We start from the raw sequence: 16,920 nt of genomic DNA, 5'->3' as shown, positions 1-16,920 counted from the left end.
TTGTTTAAAGTTTTGAAATTACTGTAACCCTGACAAGACAAATCTTTCCCTGCACAGCACATATAAGAGAAATATGTTTCCATAATTCAGAGTTATCACGTGTAAAATCTGCACAGAATCAGCTTTTCTGACTCTGCCTGAAATATTCCTCTCTACTTCTGTGATGGGAACTAACCTTCATCATAATTTTTGCTACGTGGTACATTCAGGTTTGAATCTATGTGGCAGGACTCCCCTGTTCACCAAAACATGCACTAATTTTGAGATTATTTTCCCATCTGACTGGACTTACACCAGGGGTGAAACTCAGGACTAGTTTTTCCAGCATGTGGGTTGCTGCTGCTGGAACTATGGGAGCAGTCAGCAGCAGAAGTAGCATCAGCCACCTCCATCCATTCCAGAGTTTTTCAGCAGCTGCATGGGGACTCTTTGAGTATCTGTGGGCTACTTCCAAGGTTTTCTCCGAAAAGTGAATGAAAGACCTCCAAGTCTACAGTAGCAAGGACAAAATTTGCTCTGGAAGGGTTGGATCTCTATGGACCTAAAAGGTCCAAAAATGGAAGTTAAAAACCACAGGGTTAGAGAACTGACTCTCAGTGAGACTGTATGGCAAACCCTGCCACTCTCTTACATTTAATACTTCTCAAGCAGATGAGCAGATGAATATATATTTTGTGGAGGGAAATAGGTGCTCTGTTTTAACCACTTTTATTCTTTAACACTGAAGATAAAACTATTTTGCTTATTGTTTTTCTCCCCACAGCTTACTTTTCTTTCCTTACTGCCTTCTCCATCACAATCCTTCTAAATCCATTTACTCTTCATTTATTCTCTCCTTTAAAATCACATTCCCTGGTCTCTTTTGCTTTGTTTCCATAAGTCACATTTCCCATTTCTTTAAAACAGCAGCTTCTCTTTTTATTTTGCCACTTCCCTGTTTCTACTCTTCTTACTTCCCTCTTTTCCCTCCCTGTATCCCTGGACTTCATCATTCCCCTTTTTTCTGTTCCTTTTTTCCTAGAAATTTTTCTCCCATTGATCCTTCTGCTTCTGCCTGGAAGCTTCCTAAATTTAAGTGAGTAATTTTTAATTTCTCTTTTGCTTTCTATAATTTTCATTTTTGCTTCTCCCTTAATGAGATGAAGGCACTGCTAACAAAATTACCACCGGGTGCAACATGCACATTTCAGGACCAGGTTCTGGGGCACAACATTACCACGAATTTTAGTGCAACTTTACTAAATTAACGTTCCAGAAAGTTGTCAGTCATTGTTATAGGCAGCGTTTCAGAAGTGTAGGGTGGACGTGCAAGTTCTACAAACATCCATTCTCTCGAAATGAGAGACAGCCCTGACACTGGCCCAGTCTCAAGTATATCTTTAGTTCCCTTTTGCTGAAAGTTTTCAAGGCTTTTTTTTTTTTTTATTAGATGGACTTTGTGCACCAGCCTAGAAGCTGGCCAAGCACAATAACCTGCAATTAAAATTTGTTCTCTTTGGATACATCCAGGCAATAAACAACAAAAAAAATAGGTCCCACAGATGGAAGAATCACATCTTAAACAGATTGAATATAGCAAACTCCCTGGCTTCACTGAACAAGCAAAAGGATAGGTCAGGTATATTAACTGCCCTCAGGCAAGTGCAAATTGTATCTCCTCAAAGTGTCTTTATAGTCCCTTCCATTTCATGGCAAGAAAACTACTTGTTCACACATCCTGCCCTCCATCTCCCTCTTCTTATCCTTTCCACCTTGAAAAAGCATCCCAGATTTTGTTTGAGATCAGTTATAAGCTCATTCTGAACTTCATCAATGTCTTCATAAGTAAAAAAATTATCACTAATGAAAGCACTAAGACCTGATGCAACTGTTAATTATGTCAATGGAAAGATTCCCATTGACTTCAATGAGAGGTAAATTTAGCCCCCAGGGACTATGAAAAATCAGCATTTAGTCACCCTGCTTCTCAGCAAACAAACTCTCCTCCTGAAGTAACTTGGAAGAAAGGCTAGGAATTATTTCCTGAAGGTGTATGCTCCCCTTGGGTGGACTAATGTAATTATGGTTTGTGTCCTTGCTGTCTTCCAGGTGAACACTAAGGATGTGAGGGAGCAAGAGAGAGAATACATCTAGTTTTACTGTGCTAAGTTACGAGAATTTTGGACACATTATGGAATTAATCATGCTGCTGCACACAAATACAAACACACACACACACACACACATCCTCCCATAAAATCCAGCTCTTCCAATTGATTGTCCTTGGAACTGTGCACATATATAAAGAATACTCTGGAATTTAATATCATTTATGACACTTTAAACAGCTCTTTTCATCTGGCTGGTAAATATGTAAATTGCAATTTGTCACATTAATTACAAATTAACATTTTTAATTATTAAACATTGATTCCTACATAAATACAATTTCAAATAAAAACACTGTATGGCACAGATTGCAACCTACAGAAGACAGAAACAAGGCTGCCACTGCAGCTTTCACTGTGCTTATCATTTGTCCTCTCACCTACTTCACATGTGCCTCGCCATGAAAGGAGCACATGAATGATCACAACGTTCATTCAGCCTCTTATCTTCCTTGGTTTACTGTTTTGGCTTTGACTGTACAGTAACTTGCCCAGATAATGAGAACAAAGTGTAAATAAAATTAACCAATAGAGCTGCACGCAGCTTTATAATGAGACTGTCCTGATTGCAGTCACAATGCACCCCCAGAACCCAGACCCTGACTGCTCTGTGGGCACGTGGTGAGGCTGCTGCTGGGGCAGCCCCAGCAACAGGGGAAGTGCAGGGTGCCACTGCACCCACCTGGGCTTCCCAAGTGATGCCAGTCCAGCGGGGAATGCTATCCATGGTGGGGTTAGGGTCCACCTTCTCTGCAGTGACTCTCAGAAGCAGAATAGTTACAGAGAGTGAAAAGCAGACTGCATGATGCCCCTGGTCCAGGGCATGTCCTCACCACAGGCTGAAAAGTCAGGCACCATCTGGTTTCCTGTCTAATCGGCTCGAAACTTCAGGACAGGACAGGTTGAGTGAGAGACATGCAGAGTAAGAGTCCCCAGAATGCACAGCTGATCAGCGTGTGCTTAGATCATTTCTCCTCGGAAAGAGGAGACACAAGTTTCACCCCACACAGCCAGATGTCAGAATCTAACTCAGGTCTTCCTCTCCAGACCCAGTGTTCTTGCTGATGGGGTTTTATTAAAAGCCAAGCCCAAGTTTAGAAGGGAGGTTTGAGGTCATGGATGTCCTGATTCACAGCAATGCTGGACGCCACATTGCAGGTTAGATAGTTAAGTGGGAAGAAATGGGAATTTATTTTCACCATGCACAGCCTCCTTCTGCTGGGCTTTAGTCCTACACTGGAAATAACATCAGGATGGCTGAGAAATGAGAGGGCTCCTTATTCACCATCTTTGTGAAGATAACCTGATGATCTTCCTTTTGTTCTGTTTCCCAGTCTGCTGAAATGGATAATATTTTGTGCTTTAGGGTAAAGTAGCTGAGATTCCCAAATGGATATAATAGATAAGGCTGCTGTATTTTATTTTCATTTCTAATTTTAATTAGCACTCTTATAGGACTTTTTTTTTGCTTTCTTGATGCTTATTATCTGTTCTTTCTACTGAATGTGTGCATGGCAGTAGTTTTTAGCAGCCCCAGTAAAGATTCTTGGTGTGTTTTTATTATATATACAAGAGTTTTATTATATATACAAGAGTTTTATACCGAGCTCTAAAAATGATGACAATATTTCTACTGCCAAACAGAAGCCCAGATTCAGCACAGCAATTAAATACATGGCTAAATAGTCTCTGTCCAAAAGCCTTGCCTAACTTAAAACTTGCTATTAACAAAGATCTCATATAAATAGTGTCTATAAATATTATTTCTTATTTCTGTGGAATTATATTTATTCTAACATATTTGGGATGAGACCACTTGGCAAGGTCAAATATTGTGGTGTCTTGTTAGAGGGGCATTTTCTTAAATGTATGGGCTGATTAATTAATTAATTGCAGATTTCTGAAGAAGAATAATTACTATTATTCTAAACCAAATGTTTAGAATTTTGGTAGATCCTGATTTTTTTTTCCCACAGAGGGAAAGTGTAGCTCAATACTATTTAAATTTATTGGGTTTTTTCCCCCTCATAAATTCAAAGCTGATCAAAGGAAAACATGCTCTACCGTCCTATTTTGAAGAGATGTTCTGAAGGGGAAGGTAGTTTCCTTGTAAATGAAGAAATATTTTTTGCCTTTGCATAAGCCAAGATGTTCTACATTGTATCAGAAAAAATGTCAGATAAATCATCAGCTTCGTGGCTGGAACAGAAAGTATAGATATGACAGAGTACCCAAAACAAGCCACAAATTCCCCACAGAAACAAAGTGGCACAACTAATTTAATTTCATCACCCAAAGATTTGACTTGGGATGGTCTAGTTGATATTTTTTGTTGATGATTTGTTTTGTGATTAAAGAATCTGTATGACGTGGAGAGAATATGTAATCTAGCAGGCAACACTTCAGTTCTCCAGGTCTTTTTTTACAGGTGATTTGTGCTTTGTGCAAAAGCAGATGTTTAGGCTCCAAAATCTTCTCCAAAATATCCTTAGCGGTCTGTGCAATCTCTTGAACTCAGGCTGTAAATCCACCACGCGTTATGCAGCAAGTGCTTGCAGGAAAAAAGGGCTCTCACTGCAAATGTGAGGTGCACACTGTTTTCTTTGCAGAGCAGGGGCATTAAACTTGGTTGGTTTGCAATTATTAAAGGTCACTATAATAATATAATATAATATAATATAAGTTACATTTTATTATGTTTTAAATAACATAATGTAATATATAAATTCATTTTTCCATACATGTTCCATACACTTAACATTCACGCAGATGTCTAAGTATTTGTAGGTTTTGTAGGTTTCATCACCAACTTGAATAAATGTTCAAAGAGCAGCCCTTTTCTTGTTCTAAAATGCCTGTTGTGTATATTTTTTACAAATAAATAAGGTACTGTAAAAGCAGCCACAGTTCTGTCCCAGAACACAGATGCAGCTTCTCCCCCTTCATGGGTGTTCCTTCCACAGGGTATCAGTAGGACAGAGCTCTAACGGACCTTCACTCTAAACTCACTCCTGAGTAACAGAGGGACTTCAGCATCCTTTGCTTTCCTGACAAAATCCATTCCTTGAGTCTTAGTTGTGCACGTGACTGCCCTAGAGGGACTCTCACCAAACCCAGGGGGTTGTGATCACCCTTCTTCTACGATCTACCCTAGCCAAGAGCCATCCGTGTCTCTCCCAGTGTCTCCTGCATACCTCCCAGAGCTCCACTGGGGCTTGGTGGGTGAAATTCAGCAGACACAGAAGATGAGATGGAATGAGATAATAATCACCGACTTCTATCATCACGGTGACTGCTAGCACCATGACTGACTACCAGCAGAGTCATCACCTATTTTTCAAATCCCCTCTTTGGTCAATATTAGAGTCGTTGTCCTCAACTCCCAATTCCAGTTCATTTTGTCCCCAATTCCCTTTTCACTTCCTTATGTAAATTCCCGGACTCCAGCTCAGCTGGAGTCCATGAAAAGAGTTGAGCTTTGAGTCCAAGTTCTCAAAGACCTTTGGCCTAACATCCATATACACTTATGTGATAAGACATCTAAATATGCTGCAAGGTAGGAGAGAGAAGCATTTTCTCGAGGCTATCCTTCCTTCTACTATGGCCTGGATTATTTTAGTCTTTACATGTACACCTTATTGTCTTTATGATCTGTGAGGCCACATTCCCAACAATGTAAGCATGAAATCAGTGGCAGGGTTAGAGCAAGCCCTAATTATATTACAGTTTAATAGGGAAACAGATCATGTCAAGTGAGAGGTCAGCAGCATATTTTTGGAGCACATCTCAAAGTTCACCCAGTACACATCCTTTCCTTATACTGGAGTATTTATAGTTTGTTTGTTTTACACTGGAAATATTCCTTCTGTGAGCTCTTCCTAAGAGACTCCTCCTCCTCCTCCTCCTCCTCCTTTTCAAACTCTCCTGTGATGGATTAGAATGGGAGCTTTAGAATGGACCAGCTGTAGTAACCCAAGGCAAGCAAATCCCAAGGTCCTTTATACAAAACCATTTCCCAGAGCTATCAGACACCCTGGCACCCAGACCCCAAATGTGCTGCAATGAGCAGCCTTCATGTCCCTATGCACTCAAAAGTCCCATTTCTGCATGGTGCTCAAATACATCTGCTACCCAGTTAGGAGCCTTCCTCAGGACCATTTCCAGTGGGTTCCTGATATTAAATCTTTCCCTAGGTCCTCCAAAGAATGTGCTTCCTGGTGGTGCCTACCCCATGCAGGGGGAGTGAGCAAGTGCAGGGTGTGGTCATGCCTTTCAAACACCAGGTGCCTTTTCAGGCACTTGCTTTAAAGGATTGAGAACAGGGCTACATTTCTTCTCCTAAAAAACGCTTGTGTAAAATCTTGGAGCAGCCCTGGGAGCGAGAAGAGTCTCCTCCTCCTGAACCAACAGCCCTCTATTTTCTGTACGGCCTCAGCAAGGAACATGGAGGGGGCTCCTGTCCTCATTTTGAGCCTAATCGCTCAGGTTACCTCCCAGATCAATGGAAGGAAGAGATTAAACCTTGTCAGGCAGCCATTGGAGATGTACCTGGCTTTTACATATCCCTACTGGATGCTTAAAGGAAGCAGCACCACCTCAATCCTTCCTTCTTGCAAGCACTTACAAGAGAGGAGTGATGCCTTGCTTAACTAAAAAGAAGTGGCCAAGACACAGGTGGGGATCTCAGGTTTGTGTCTCCCAAGAGGAGCGAGATGGCTCCCTACAACAGGAGGGAAAAGTGGTCCCCCACCTCCTGCTTGGGAGGCTGAGCTGCTCCCTGCACACCTTGCTGGCTGATTAGGGAGCCACTTGAAGGGGCTGAAATCTTCCAGCTGAGAATCAAGTCATGTAAGACAGGGGATGTAGAGTCAGGTACTGCTGTGACTGGATTTTGGGTGGCTGAGGTTTTATGGGAACTCTACTGGCTCCTGAGCCTCTGCAGTTACTTTCCACTATACAGTTAAGAACAGCAATTATTACCAAGATGGGAGAAACCAATTTGTTTTCTACCATGATGATCTGAGTGCACAGTGACAATTCTCTTTTATAAAGAGGTGGGGAAATGTTCAGAGAGCAGAAAGTCTCAATACTTTCACAACCATCTATTTTGAACTTGTAATGTGACAGAGCTATCACGTGAACATTTTAAGGAGTGATTTAGCAAAATCAGTACCACTTGTAAACAAAATGCATATTTTCATACCAAAGTAAAATGCTGTTCAGAGTTTTTCTGAAAACATTAAACTCATGTTGACAAAAGAATGAAATGCACACATTAAAAAAAAAAGTTCATGTCTTCTTAGAAACATGCCACCTTATTCTAAAATAACCATATTCATCTCAGCTGATACTCTAAGTGTTAGAGAATAAATTTCTCTTTCCTACTAGAAAAGACAGCCACTCAGGCAGGTAATCACAGTGTTAGAGAGTTTAATTTTTTTGAGTAAAAATTTGTTTTATAAGCTACTTTGCCTATCAAATGACAGTAAATCCCTTGACATAAATACCACTGCAATTTTATTACATAAATGAGTTGTTACCCATTTGGGTTTTCTCTTTACTCTAAACTAGTGGACGAATTTGGAAATTCTGACTTGAAAGGGTTTCACACATGCTTAATTTTAGTTGTGCATGTAATCACACTGAGTTTGGTACTACTCAGATGCTTAAACTTAAATGTGTGCATAGGTGTCAGCAGGACAGGGCTTTAATATAGCACAAAATCTAAGGTCTGGTTTTTCCGTGTTAAAATTTATGCCTCAATAAATTCATTTTTTCCAAGAGAAGCTGTTCTGTGAAACAAATTATAAAAATAAATCTGTATATAACATCAATTTTAATGGAGATATACATTATTTTATATCTAACATTCATAATTATAACTATTATAATATATAATATTTCTGAAAAGTCCTGAGTCACACAAGGGACCTGACATGTGACATCACAGAATAAACCCTTGGGGAGAGGGTTAGTGAGAGCCAGGTAAGAATGGGATGAAATTATTTTCATTGCTGTTGGCATGGGTATTTACTTCCAAAGGTTTTCTGCTGCTGCTTCAGAGTCATGTATTACCAGATATCACCAAAATAGTTATTTTCATTACAGAAACATTGGGCCTTGCTACAACATATATACACTCTGAAAACTCACCAAAAATTACTATCAGTTAATTTTCCTATATTTTAGAAAATAAGCCAAGTCTTGATAGACTTGTTTACTTTTACATGCTTTCTACAACCATAACGACGTTCTGTACTGAATAATTGTCTGTGAAAGTTTTGTTTTGGGAGCTCAGCTTGAACAACAAGCTAACAACAAAAGCCAACCAACCAGTAAGGGCAAGCAGTACTTGCCAGATGTTATCAGTTACTTCCAGAAAATGCCCCTTGGTGCCTATTTCCCTCTGCTATTTTAAGTTAATTGCAAAGCTTTGACAAGGAACAAAGGTTAAATACTTGGAATTTGCACAGGTTGTATGTACAATGCAGAATGCAAAATAAATGTTACAAATACATGGTAGTTCCCCCAAGAAGAAAAAATGTGGGGCATGGGTACAGCTGCTCTGAACATCATTAAAAGAAGACAATTCTTCTAGAGCCAAGTGGGAAAGGAAGAGGTAGAAATGCAGAGTATTGCAGAGGTGCTTCTTTCAAAGCTGCTTTATTAGGAGACTCCAGGTAATTATGGAGCTGAGCAGAACTGTGTTGCAAACATCTCCTGTTGTGTTACTCTAAGGAATAACACCTGAAGTAAAGGAACCTGCTCTGGTAATACTGGAATATGTTTTGACAACCTGAGCTGAGGGCTGAGCTTTGGTAGTTAGCGATATTGGTAATTAAAAGCGGCAAAACCAGATGTAAATCCAGTGGCACCGCATGCTACGGAGGTGGATGTTTGTAGTTATAAAACTGCAGTCCTGGATGAGCTTATAGCAAATCAGATTAAATTTAAGACTGCTAAATTTTGCTGTGAGAATTTATTTCTGTTGATAGGGCATGGTTTGTTCTGTTTATGTTTTGTTTGGGTTCTGCTGGCTGATTTTATCAACATTGTTAAATACATTCATGCTGGTCATTGTGGTAGCAGCTGGAATGCAATCTCCACCAAGTCATCCCTTAGTTAAGTGAGAGGTGGTCAAACTGAAGGAAACAGATTTAGAGTTTGCCCATTGTCATGCAGCATGAAAACCATAGCAGAGAAAACAGAAAACCTCCAAGTCCCAACTCCGCTGGCAAATGGGGAATGTTGTAAGTACAAGGTACTGTGGCATACTTCTCCTCCTCCAGCCTTCCTCAGCCATGAAAAAATTTTTCCCCATTTCTGGTCCTCATCCAGCTCTGAGAGTCAGTGACGATAATCAGAGCATGCCAAGCATCTGACCTCAGCAGATTTTCTTGTGAAATAAAGAACGCAGTGTGACGCGCAATTTTCTTCTGAATTCTTCAGATATGTCTCCTGGAATACATTCTTCCTGCTAACAGTTCTGCTATCAGCACCGTTTTCTGCATTTGACCCTCTCCCCTACTTGTATTACTGTGGTATTTTATAAGGAAGTTGTTAACAGGTTATTTTCCACTCTAGTACTCTAGCAAATTGTAGTGGGTTTGAGTTGGTATTTCAAAATTAGCTTTCCACCTTCACAGCTAATCCTTGCGGGACGGATTGAACCAGTGATGTTCTGGGTGCTCAGCACATTACTGAATTAGGCCTCATCAGAAGGATATGCAGCCACAGTTGACAAACATATAAACACAAAGTGACACAGTTTAAATCAAGAATCTACTTGTATGCAAACAAACAAACCAAGTCAGAAAAAAATAACTAATTTCTCAAATTACTTTTAAAAATCCCGAGAAGTCAATAATTTCTAAAAATTTCAGGAAACACTTGAAATAAGTCTTGACCACTAAGATTTTCTTTTATTTTTAGGGTTTTTTTCATATAGCTAACACATTCTGTAGTTACTGTTTCTGCTACTTATCCAGAACATATTCATTGTAATTCTTCTCTGTACTTTCTGTCACTAAACTGCACAGATATTTTAATTACAGAGAAAAGATATCTCGTTGTGCTAACAGCACTCAATTTTGCCTTTGCCTTATTGGTTTTCTTCTTTTGTGCTATTCCTATACACATGGTTCAAAGCATTTGTGAGATGATCTCATTTTTTTGTTGTTGCTGTTTCATTTTGATCTTGTTTTCCTGGCTGAGAGGATGTGTGTCACTTGTGTTTTGAAATGAACTCTGGTAAATACAGCCTCTTCTTGAAAAGATCACTGCTCCCCTTTGAGCACGACTCTGCCATAAATATGCAAGTGGGAAGAAAACTATGAAGAACTTGTTGTGTGAACTGCCCACGGGCTCGCTCTTCTCCTCATTACAGCCCTGCTTCTGGATCCTTCCCCACGGGGCACACGACACCTCCCAGCCCTGCGTGACACCGAGTGCCAAAGAAGGGTAATTGTGTTATAAGACTTTTTAATTCCCCAACTTACTTCAGCTGTTATCAGCAGCTGGTTACTTCAGCTGGCTGATATGCCTCGGTGTCCTGTAAACATTCGGTCTAGTGCTGTGCATTACTCATAGTTGGAAAATCACTTTGACTCCTGTAGCATAATTATGTTAATGTCAAATGAGTCACAGGGAAACAGAAAACTTTTATCAGAGCTGCACCTCAGTGCCAGTTTCTGAATGCTCCTGTTGGCATGACAGAAGTAGGTTAGGGGATTTAGGGGAAAAAACAACTTTCATTTAATGAGTGATATGAAACTGTGATAATAATTACTCAAAAGGAAGCTTAAGTGACAATCAAACTTAGATTCACTGAAACATAAAATTGGCAGGTAAACCTGCCTGATTATTTACGAGAGCAAGAATGAAAAATACCGAATTTTTAAACAATTACTTTTTCAAGGAAACTTCGGATCTCTTTCACACATAAACAGCTTTTCACATTCGTTATTTAGTTTCAATGGCAGTAAGTGATTTATTTAAATTGACATCTTAATTAGATTGCATTTCAGAGCCAACCTCCTCTGATATTTTATTATTTTTACCTCTTTCTTGGTTTAGTTAATGCTAGTGATCAGCTAGGGGGAAAACCACCAACAAAATAACACCCTTTCAGCTGATGCTTGGATCATAATGCAAAAAGCCAAAAGTCCTTCAACAAGCTAAAAGATCTTGTAACATATTTTGTCCCAGCTTAAAGCAGACAAATGGCCAATGAGAGCAGAATTTGTTCCAGAGTTTAAAGACAAGGGGGAAAACATCTGTGGCACACTGGCTATCTCAGGGCTAAGCTGCAGCACTTTTTTTCTGGAACATGCAAGTTCCTCTGGTATTTGCCTACCAGGATTTTACATGCTCAAACATATATCAATATTCACACGTGCCATCCTGATGAATAGGTGTAAAGGGAAACTTTTTTTTTTCCCCAGATGGCTGAAACATCATTCTCAGAACACAAGAGTTCAAGCATTCTGACAGATTCCCCTGTGCTATTCAATAAAAAGGCTCAAAAGTAAGCAAAAGGCAAAAGCTGAATTGAAAATCACAACCATATAATTTTAGTCAGGAAAAAAAAAAATCACCTGGGGCAACATAATAAAAATCTCTTATTGATAAGTGACTGCATTTCCATTAATGTTCTATTTGAGAGGGAGACAAGACTTACATTTCTCTGGGAGCTCCATCCCTCTGAGCATTTCCCCTTCATCTGCTGACTTCTCATCTCATGCCTTTTCTGAGTTCCCTCCACTTATCCTAGAAACCGTTAATAAATTAAATCTCACATGTCCTGTAAGAAACCAACTGTTGTTACTAAATTGAGTGAGAATATAAGGTCACGCCATAGGTGACTAAGTACCCCCCAGATTTCCCTACGAGCCATGATCTAAATATGATGGTACAGCATCATCTCGACCTTATAATGAGTGAGGGGCTTTATTTCAGAGCACATCCCCGACCCAGACATAACCTACTATGGATAACTCCTGTAGTTTGAAGCCCTCGACTCCCGGCTGAGTTAAAATTGTGCTTTATTATGTAGAACAGTTCATGCCTAACACATCACCATAAAACCTTTACTTGTAGTATTTGGTTCTCTCGTGTTTCGCGTGGGAACGTACAGGAAATACATCAAGGCGTTCTTTCTTTGTAAACTAGCATCGCTTTTTTAGCGATGCGCGTTTGTGGTTTGCCCCACGGAGGCGGCCAGACTCTGTCCGTGCGCTGCTGCTGCCGCCGCCGCCGCCCCGGGGCAGGACCCGGCGTTTCCCTTCTCCCCGTGTCCGCCAGGCTCCCGCGCTCCGGGGCGAGCGCAGCGACACAGGCGGGAGCGGCGATGGAGAGAACCGCTCCGGGAGCATCACCCGGGGCCACCGCGGCTGAGCCGCCCGGGGCCGCCGGGGCGGGCACACCCCGGACTGCGCTCGGGCCGCACCGCGGGACGCCGGGCACCGGCCCGAGGGGTCCCTTTCGGCGGGCGGTGCGGGCCGCCCCGCGCCCCCCGCGCCGCAGCTGCGCCCGTCCGTCAGCGCCGCCCCCCGGGCGGAGCCGCCGAGCGCTGCCCCTTTAAGGCAGCGCAGCCCCGCGCGCATTCCGGCGGCCGCGTCACCGTTCCGGGAAGCGGGTGGCGTCACCCCGCCATCCCTCCCTCCCTCCCTCCCTCCTTCCCTCGCTCCGTGCCGGTGTCTGTGCCGCGGCGGCGGGGCGGGCCCAGGGAACAAAGGCGGGATAAAAATAGAAGGTGAGCGAGCGCGGGGAGCGCCGTGCCCGCCGGGCGGGGCGGGGCCGTGCCCGCGTCGGCGGTGACGTCACGGCGCGGGCGCGCGCCTGCGCGGCCCCGCGCGGCTATTTATAGGCGCCGCCGGTGGGAAGCCGGGCGCGGTGACGTCACGCGGCGCCGGGCGTGCGGCGTCACGTCACGTGCGGGGCTCCGCGTCCCCCTCAGGGCGGCGGGGGCGAGGCGCGGCAGCCCGGGCGCTGCCGCTGCCCCCGCCTCGGGCCACGGCCGCCGGCTGCAGCCCGGCACTGATGGCCCTTGAAACAGCGGGGGCCTTCTTTGCGTCGTGCCGGGGATTCGCCTTTGCTCGGCACGGGCAAGGGAGCCGCTGCCAGAGCTCCCTTGGCGGGGTGATGAGTGAAAGGATAACTGTGCGGACGAGGGCGAACAGCAACGCGTGCTGCTCTTGTCCGTGCCCTGCTCTCCCTGTACAGAAAAGCAATGCGTTCCCCCGGGGGATGGTTTCTGCGCCCGCTGGAACACGACATTCCCCACAATTAATTATTACATAAGTGCCGTGTCAAGGATGCCATTGATATTACGGTGGCTCTCTCAATTACGGCAATGACAGCAGTAGCTTCTATCTAGAATGTTAAAAGGATGCTGGCTCATTTCTGTTCTGCTTGCCAAGTCGGCCTCTCAAGAGCAGCCCGAGGATGTTCCGTAGCCTTTGTGGTCATGGACTCTCTCTGAAAGGCTGAAGCCTGGGATTGTTTACAGTCCCCTGCTGGAGCTGGCCTCATCTTTTTTCAAAGAATCAGATAATGTGAAATGGTAGTGGGCCACATGTGTAAGCTTTTCGTAGTAGTATTTGGTGGACGAGGCTTGCATACTCTTTACTGTAACTCTTTGTATTTCACTACCGGGTATTAAAAAGCTTCTGGGTCCTCTTTGATCCCTTCTGAAGGGGGGTGGGGGTGTCATGGTTTGTGGTCGGTTGGTTTGGTTGGGGTTTTTTGGTGAAATTGTTCATAAAAGTCAATGACTGTCTGTCTGTGTCCCAAAGCTGTTGCTTTCTCTAGACAGACCAGACAGCAAATACGTCTCTAATTTGAGATGGCATCTTCCCAGACTGCTCATGTTCACAGAAAATGTGGTGGACCACATGAAACAAAGAACTATATCATCAACAAGTAACTTCTGGTACACTAGTCACTGTGAGCGTGTGGAAGATCTAGAAAAAGTTCACCAAGAGTTGCACAATATGCACCAAATAAAGCACCAAATCAAGGTCCTTGTAGAGGAGCTGTAAAGTCGGTTGAAATTTCCAGAAGGCAAAACTGAGTGTGCCAAGTTCTGTCCCCATAGGGCTGATGTGTCTGCATCAGTATGCTCTCACCCTTAAGTTTGGAGGTTTTTTTATTTGAAAGGTCAGTGTTGAACTAAATATAGACTAAACTAATCTGAACTAAATCTAAGCCAGGGATATTTTCATTCCACAGCTTAACCAAATAGTTAATTTGGGATTATTCACAAGTGGTTTTGAGTAGGCTTAGCCAGAATCTTGACTGGAAAATTGAAGGAAGTAGAGGTTCAGCCCTTCTTATGTGCCGGTGCACTGTTCAATGTTAGCTGTCCTTCTTTTTCAGCCTTTCCTTGTGATACAGTGGCATCTGTTTGTGAAGGTTGAATGTGGCATTTGAAGGGCTTTGTTGTGCAGAGTAGTGATGTCGTGGTGCAGTGCAAACCTGAGCTGGATTGTGCTGTCCCAGAGCATTCCAAGGAAGAATAGTGTGGTTATTCGAGAGTGGCTGTGTCTTTTATTAGATTGAGTCATACAGAGGAAAAGAGAGGTGGGCAAGCTTTCAGGAACACAAGCCTTTCTCCTTCAGCTGCCTTAAAAAAGAAATTCTGGAAAACCGTATCAGTAAATTTGTGCTGTTCTTAAAATAGTGTTCTCCATCAAAAACCTGGATTACTCATTAGGTTCTAGAAATGTAATAGCTGCTAGTTTTCCACTAAGGTGTTCCTGGTTACATGCTGCTAGGGACACACCTGTCAAACAGAACTGTGTTTGGACCCTTAAATGTGTAGTTTCACAGATAACTGCTTGAAGTGCAGCAAAGCAGCCCTGAGAGATTACACTTGTTGTCTGGAGATTACACTGCATCTCCTCTGAAGAGGGAATTTGCAATGCTTACTTCACTGTTTAGTCACCTGGATGACTCTGTGCTGACAATAAAACAGGCTTCTGAATGAGCCACCAGAATATCATTGCAAACCTTACTGTAACCTGAAGAGAAAATCTGTACTGAGTGTATATCTCTGCAGTAGTGTACTAGCCTATGCTAGAACCTCCCTGCAAAATAGTTAAATAATCTTGTTAACCTTGGAAAAAAAAGTCCTGTGATTTGCAGTGAAGCTTTCCTGGAATTTTCCATGTGCCCTTCCTGGCTTTGAGGTGGTGCCTCCCATCAGAAACAACCTTCCAGGAAGTCTGAGAGCACTGAGCAGTATCAGTCTGTGTGTGAGTCTTGCATAATAAATGCCTTCGACTGCAGAGCTGTGGATTCTACTCATTCTCGTCCCAGAATGTGAGGTATTTGCTCAATGTACTGTCCTCATGGAAGTTATTGGGATGAACCCAAGCAGCTACCAGGCATGGGATGGCTCCCACAGACTGAAGGACAGAAATGGCCTGCTGGCAGCTGGAGAATGTTTTCACAAAGCAGTCCAAGTGGACTAATAGAGCACCTCTAAAACATAAGCTCAGAGCTTAACTTTTTTAACCCAGGTGGACACTTAAAAACTGTAGCTTCAGCAGAAACACGAATTTGGCACCTAATTTTGTCTTCCTGTCAGCCCTTTGCTTTCTTACAGGTAATAATTAACAGCTGTTCAAGTTCCATGATGGCCTCTCTTCACTTCTAAGTGTCAGTTACCCTCTTATCTGAAAACATCTAGCTTTTCAGCATAATCAAGGCATTCTAATTCTTATGGGACTTATGAAGGTCCACGTACATTTAACAGATCTATTGATCTTATTTTTAAAAAGGCACCATATATTTTCTGTTGCCTTCTATCTCTGGAAACCATTTCTCAGGGCAGACTAGAGAAAGTTTTTGGAGGAAGATGGATTCCCTGACTCAACAGGGTTCTTTGTTTTCAAGGAATAGAAATAAAGAGGATCTCTCTTGAGTTTCCTTTAGTTATAAGCCTGAGGGCAGAGGGAAAGGAGGAGTAATTTCTGTTTCTCAGTATGATGTTTGTGATTTAGTTCAGCCTGGAGGAGTTGCTGTTTTGTTGCTAAATGATAATTATACCTTTCCTGTGGCTGTAGAGGAGATTTGGCAGTGTTGCACTCCTGGTTTGTGGGAGTTCTCCAAAAAGTTAATTGGGAGTCTCTTCTGTGACTTGAACATGCTACTCTCCTTCACAATCCCAAGGATTTCCTTGTGGTATGATCCAGGGCTGAATGTCAAGTTGGTTCTTGCAGTCTGGCTTTTTCATTCTGGAGAAAACGTGATGCATCTGAAATGCGTTTGAGATCCCATTTTCTCATTAGATGGTTACGTTATGCAAGGTGGGGAATGGCAGTTACCCTTAGAGCTATTTATCACTCTCATGCCTCTGGAGCTAATGAGGGAAGATGGGAGTCAAGAAGGGACATGACAGAAGTTTTTGTAGAAGTGGGGATAATCTGGATGGTGAAGGTATATGAGAACATTGATGTTTAAAAAAAGATTTTTAAAAGTGTGTGCAGTTCTGCTGTTACTTATGAACAACCCTTGATCAGGCATAGGCACTAAGACAGTATCCTGTCACTTTCTTCATGGGAGTCTCCTGTGTTTCTAGCAGCACCAAAGTAAAGAATTCATGGCTTTTTAAGAAATAAAGGAATTACTTTATCTCATTCCTTGGGTGATAACTTCCTTTCTCTGAGGAAAGCAGAATTGTCAATGATGATGGTGACTCCTCTTTTCAGGTAGAAAAGAAGAAAAAAGAGCAAGAAATTTAGGATATGTGCAGTCTGCCTTGGGGTGT

Source organism: Motacilla alba, chromosome 3 (genome assembly GCF_015832195.1).
Source record: "Motacilla alba alba isolate MOTALB_02 chromosome 3, Motacilla_alba_V1.0_pri, whole genome shotgun sequence".
Classification (NCBI taxonomy): Eukaryota; Metazoa; Chordata; class Aves; order Passeriformes; family Motacillidae; genus Motacilla; species Motacilla alba.
This window is presented reverse-complemented; position numbering follows the sequence as displayed.